General features: G+C 48.8%; 1 long non-coding RNA gene across 1 annotated transcript; it reads right to left on the bottom strand.

Annotated features, from left to right (window-relative positions):
- Window positions 1–842: 842 nt before the first annotated feature.
- On the bottom strand, window positions 843–4,060 carry LOC143689555 (uncharacterized). Its single transcript, XR_013178829.1, has 2 exons — window positions 3,984–4,060; window positions 843–1,092 (listed from the first exon to the last, which is right to left on the bottom strand). It is a non-coding gene; the product is annotated as an uncharacterized LOC143689555 (long non-coding RNA).
- Window positions 4,061–5,798: the final 1,738 nt, after the last annotated feature.

The raw sequence follows: 5,798 nt of genomic DNA, 5'->3' as shown, positions 1-5,798 counted from the left end.
TGAAATAGTGGAATGGTAACCCATAACCAACTCTGAAATCTATTCTATAACTACTTGTTGAAGTGTACTTTGAAAATCATTGCTTTTTCTTTCTTTTCTTTGTATGTATGTTATATTTAATAATAAAAAAGTTATAAAAAAAAACTTGAGGGCACTGCAAGGGTAGCTTAGTATTCTCATCTGAAATGCGGGACACCTAGGTTTGATTTTTCAGGCATGTTCATGCCAAAACCAAAAACAAAGCCAAAACAAAACCTTCCTCTGGGTGACGCAACCGTGGCTCAGTGGTAGAACTCTCACCTGCCCTGCTGGAAACCTGGGTTCTATTCCCGGAGCCTGTTCCTAAGAGGAGACACACGCTGTCTGCATCCCCGATGCGACTGCAGACGGAGTAGTTATGCCAATGCGCAAACTATGTACAAGTTGATACAAATATTTATTCCTCCCCTTGTCACTACCCCTTCACTCTGGTCAATTTTTGCAACTTGTTTCTTTGTTGTTATTTAAAACAGTTACAAAATTATTCATTTTTCAGGCAGGAAGGGGGATGGTATTTGCCCACAAAAACTGTCAGATGCGTGCTAGCCTGGAGAGGCACAGCTTCACGTGGAATGCTGAGTCAGCTCCTAGAGTCACCATTTAAATAACTGCGGTCTTTTCAGATCACTTAAAAGAAAGAGAAGAGGCTACTGCTGTAAGCAGCTTGTGATGGAAAAAATCAACTCTACCTGGGATGACGGAAGGCCTTTTTAGGAAAGATGTGTAAATCATATTAGGATGAACTATATTTTCACATTGCTGTACAATTCATCTATAAACTTAAAAAAAAACCAGATACATGGTTTACTTCTTGTCCCTACATTTATTACTTTATCCTGTCGGCAATGATAAGAAAGGAAGCCACTCTTGGTGGGAAATCTGACGGACACTGGAGAGGGTTGTAGGGATGGTTCAAGAGCAGCCGTGAGACCTAAGTAGAGATCCAATCCTGGGACTTTGGCTGGAAATAACTAGGAAGTGAAATTTCTTTTAGGCTGTGATTTTTGGCTTTGAGGATGACGCAACTCTGGAGCTGCTGGTGCCACCAGGAGCCTGAGAATGAAAACAAAGCAGGAGAAAGTGAGTGGGGGTATGGAGAGCACACAGATGGAGCCTGGCTGATAGCACATGAATTCCTAGATCCCACCAGGGAGCCCTGGACACCTTGGTTACATGAGTCCTCTGGCTTCCTTTTCACGTGTGGCAAAAAATTGGCTCTCTTGACATCTGTTCCCAATCCCTTTTCTGCTTTCCTTCTGTGCTGATTTGAAAGGAAGTATGCCCCCTAAGAAAAGCCATGTTTTAATATAAATCCCATTTCATAAAGGTAGAATAATCTCTATTCAATACTGTATGCTTGAAACTGTAATGAGATCATCTCCCTGGATGATGTGATTTAGTCAAGAATGGTTGTTAAACTGGATTAGGGGATGACATGTCTCCACCCATTTGAGTGGGTCTTGATTAGTTTCTGAAGTCCTATAAAAGAGGAGAATGAGAGATTCAGAGAGAGCAGAGAATGCTGCAGTACCACGAAGCAGAGAGTCCACGAGCCAGTGACCTTTGGAGATGAAGAAGGAAAGCACCTCCCGGGGAGCTTCACGAAACCAGAAGCCAGGAGAGAAAGCTAGCAGATGGCGCTGTATTCGCCACGTGCCCTTCCAGCCGAGAGAGAAGCCCTGACTGTGTTCGCCATGTGCCTTCTCACTTGAGAGAGAAACCCTGAACGTCATCGGCCTTCTTGAACCAAGGTATCTTTCCCTGGGTGCCTTAAATTGGACATTTCTATAGACTTGTTTTAATTGGGACATTCTCTTGGCCTTAGAACCGTAAACTAGCAACTTATTAAATTCCCCTTGTTAAAAGCCCTTCTGTTTCTGGTGTATGGCATTCCAGCAGCTAGCAAACTAGAACACCTTCCTTGACTACAGGCTGAGAAGCTAAGTAATTATTTCCCAGGCTCCTTTGCAGCCGAGGGTACAAAGCCATGTAGCGCTTACTGGCCAATGAGGAAGTTCCTGGGGAGGGCGTCCCTTCCTGTATAAAAGGAAATTCTCATCAGGAGAAGGCAGGTTTTGGTCCTCTCTCCCTTCCCCTTCCTTGCTTCTTGGATTGTGGATGTGGGACCAAGAGCTGCAGTCACCGTCCTGCATCCACAAGGCAACAAGTAGAGATTCAGGGCAAGTGCAAAGGACAGGGGGAGAGCTGGGCCCCTGCTGGCATCGCTGGGCTGCCTCTTCCCCATCCCTTGTTGAATAGGGTCAATAAACCCCTGTCCCTCCAAGTTCCTGCTGCTGGGTTCCTGTTACCTGCAGTACAGTATAAGTCTAAGCAAACACAGAGGAAGTCAAAGGAGGGCAAAGCAATCCGAAAGAAAGGAATATTTAAAATATATTTTGAAGGGGGTGGGGAGGGGCCACCAGCCAATGCTGCAGAGAGGCTGGGTAAAATGGGTCCTGCGATGGTCCCGAGGGACTGACTCACTCAGCATCCTTTCTCCCCCCACCCCCTGCTGTGCTTCCCTGTGCTACAGAGGCTGGAAAGCTGAAAGCACCCCTTTTCCCCAACCTCCTGCCGCTAGGGTTCTGGGTGTGAAATTGATTCTGCCAATTAGCTGGGCTGGGGTGGGATTTGGAAGGTAGCTGTTTTTTTACTACTCTGGGTGGTTGTTGCTGGAAAACAAGGCTGTGGGGGTTGAGAAGCTGCTGTCTCTGCAGGGGAGGCAGGGTCCAGCCTCAGAGTCATAGTGTCCAGGCACCTGCTTCCTGAGGATCAAGAGACAGGGACAGCAGTGATGGTGGCTTCCTGGCCTCTGGGTTGCAACCAGAGTTGGGTGTTCTTGAATGCAATAGCTCGGGGTAGCCTCTGTCTCTCCACATTCTGGGACTGGCCTTGGCAGCACATCCCTAAGTTGCTTCTGTGCTGTTCTGGGAGTCATCCCAGGAGACCCACCCAGAGGGTGCTCCCTGAGTACATCCAATTATTTTGTAAGCCGAATGCCCTGTGCTAAATCCCTTCCTGCATAAGGCACCTGGGGTGGCTTGTAGTTCCTGCATGAAACGTGACCTTTGGATTTAGAAGTCTGAAAGTAGCAGGTGACCTTATAGAGAGCAATTTCAGTGGAGTGGTGATGGGTGCAGTAGATTTTTAGAGCCTCAGACAGGGTGGGTTGGGAGGTCTAGGTCTCAGGGTGGGGACCAGAGACTGTGTGGTTGGAAGGACAAAGAAGGAAAGAATTGAGGGTGCTTTGGGCAACTTGGGGAGTGCTGCTGGCTTGGCATGTGGAGGGAGAGAGAGGGAGAGAGCAGATTGGGGTGCTGGGCAGGGGGCTGAAGCAAGGGCAACAGAGCTGGGTGAGGGCTGAGGGCTGGGGGTAAGGCCAAGAGACTCTAAGGGGTCCCAGATATGCCCCCAGATATTTGCAACCCCCAGTAACAGACAGGACTTTCCAGCCGCCCAGCGCCCCTCCCCCACCCCACCCCCACCAGTTGCTGGGTCTGCTTTGTGCAACTGGCAATGAAGGGAGCTCAAGGCAAAGAAAGAGGCGGCCCCACGGAAGGTGGAGGCCCCCAGGCTGGGTCCCGACACTTAACCCGCGATGCACTCCCTGGTGACCTCTCACTGCTGTTTTAAATACCTTCTACCTTTGCACAACCCCCACCCCCACCCCGCGCCTTTGGCCCTAGCCTGCCCTGGGTTCCAGACTTCACTGTCCAGCTGCACACTTGACACTTGACATCTCCATGTCCAGCAGGCAACTCAACCAAAATGTCCAGAGTGAAGCCTCGACTCCCCAGCCCTGCAAACCCACCTCCCCCTCGGTCACCCCCTGCCAAGATAAATGGCCTCTCCCTCCCATCCACGGCCAAGAGCGAAAGCTGGGCACCACACTTGATTCCCCACTGAGATCCACCAGCAAATCCTGTCGGCTCTACAGAACATACCCACGGCCGCTTCTCACTAGCTCCACTATCGCCTCCCGGGGCTCCCTCTCGTGCCCTTGGCCCACTGCGGTCATTCCTCACACGGCCGCCAGAGGGCGCCCCTTGAGTTCAAGTCTCGCGGTTTTCCGGCTCATACTTGGAATAAATCCAAAGTGGTTCTCGCGCCTGCGAGGCCCTCCCTGCCCTTCTCTGTCTTGTGCACATCATTCAAACCCCGCCAGCTTCCTCGCTGTCCCTGAAAACACTCTGAGCCCAGTCCCACCTCACTTCAGCATCGCCCAGGTTCTTTGCTGATTTCCACTCACGCTCCCCAGGCTCTCTTCCTTCAGCCTCAGCTAATTCTTCCTGGCACTTTTCACCACCTGGCATTACCAGGGCGTTGATTGTTGTCTCGTTTCTTGTCTGTCGTCCAACCAGGATGCGAGCTCTCTGGAGGCTGAGAATCTGCTTTGAGCTCTACTGTTTCTCCAGGACCTGGTGCCTAGGATGAGCTTGTGAAATATGTGTTGAGACACGGGTGTTGAATGTTAGTCTAATATTGCACAGGGCGGCACTGGCAGGAGACCAATCCTTCCTGCAATCCCCGGGCCAGACGCCCAGAGAAGACCCCTGGCCCAGCCAGTCACAGAGGGAAGCAGAGGAGGAGAGGGGTGAATGGAGAGGTCCAGCATGGAGGACCTCCTGCCCAGCACTGAGAGACGGGGCTTTATGCAATGGAGTCAGAGTGCATGTAGGAGATGCAGAGTACCAGGCTCCCCTCCTGGGAGAAGTAGTCATTTCTGGTCTAAGGCAGTGGAGGATGAGAGGAGGCAGCTTCAAGAAATCTCTAGAAGGGAGAGACACAGGGCTTGGAAGGGGATGGGCTGCAGACATAGAGAGGACCCAGAGACAGAGAGAGGGAAGGTGTGAGAATGCTGCCCACCCAGAAATAATTACAAATACATATGCAAATTTAGGATGAAATACAGGTAGCTTCATCTAGTGGGCAGAAGGTACATTATCTGGGTAAATTGTGTTGGTCAATGAGCCAACTGGAAAAAGGAATTGGATCCGTACCTCACATTGCACAACACGATAATATGAGATGCATCAAATAGTGAAATGTAAAAGTTAAACCAGATAGCAATAAGAAGAAACCATAGAAGAATGTTTAAAAATATATCATTTTAGAGTAGCAAAGGCCTTTCTAAGAACCGTAAAGAACGGGAAGCCATAATTAGCGAAACTACATATCTATGTAGAAGTTGGCACAGCTCGAATCATCATCTGTAAAGTGACAGGATCAGTGATGATCTGGGAAAACATGGTTATAACTCACGTGTGGACAAAGAGCCCATTTCTCTAATATGAAAGTCAATGAAGACGGCCAATGCCAAATGAGAAATGGGTAAACAGGAGGAAAACACAGTTCACGGAAAAAAGGAAATGCAAATGGCTCTAAAATCTCTGAAAACAAGCTCAATTGTGCTAAAAGAAATGCAAATTAGAACTCCACTGTAACATCACTCTTCACTTATTGGATTGTCAAAAGTAAGAAAGTTGCCTACAGCACCGGGTTGGTGGAGAGTGTGAGGAAATGAGCCTTCTAATGCGTTGCTGGGAGGCATGTGGATTGGTGTCACTCCCACTGATGACAGTATGTCACAAAGGCAAATACTCTGTGCTGGTTTGAATCTGTGGTGACCCCAGAAAAGCCATGTCTTTTAATCCTCATTCAGTATTGCTGGGTGGTTTTTTTTTTTTTATGGTTTCCACGGAGATGTGACCCAACCAATTGTGGGTGGTAACCTTTGATTATATGGTTTCCATGGAGAT

Source organism: Tamandua tetradactyla, chromosome 7 (genome assembly GCF_023851605.1).
Source record: "Tamandua tetradactyla isolate mTamTet1 chromosome 7, mTamTet1.pri, whole genome shotgun sequence".
NCBI classification, from domain to species: Eukaryota; Metazoa; Chordata; class Mammalia; order Pilosa; family Myrmecophagidae; genus Tamandua; species Tamandua tetradactyla.
This window is presented reverse-complemented; position numbering and strand designations above follow the sequence as displayed.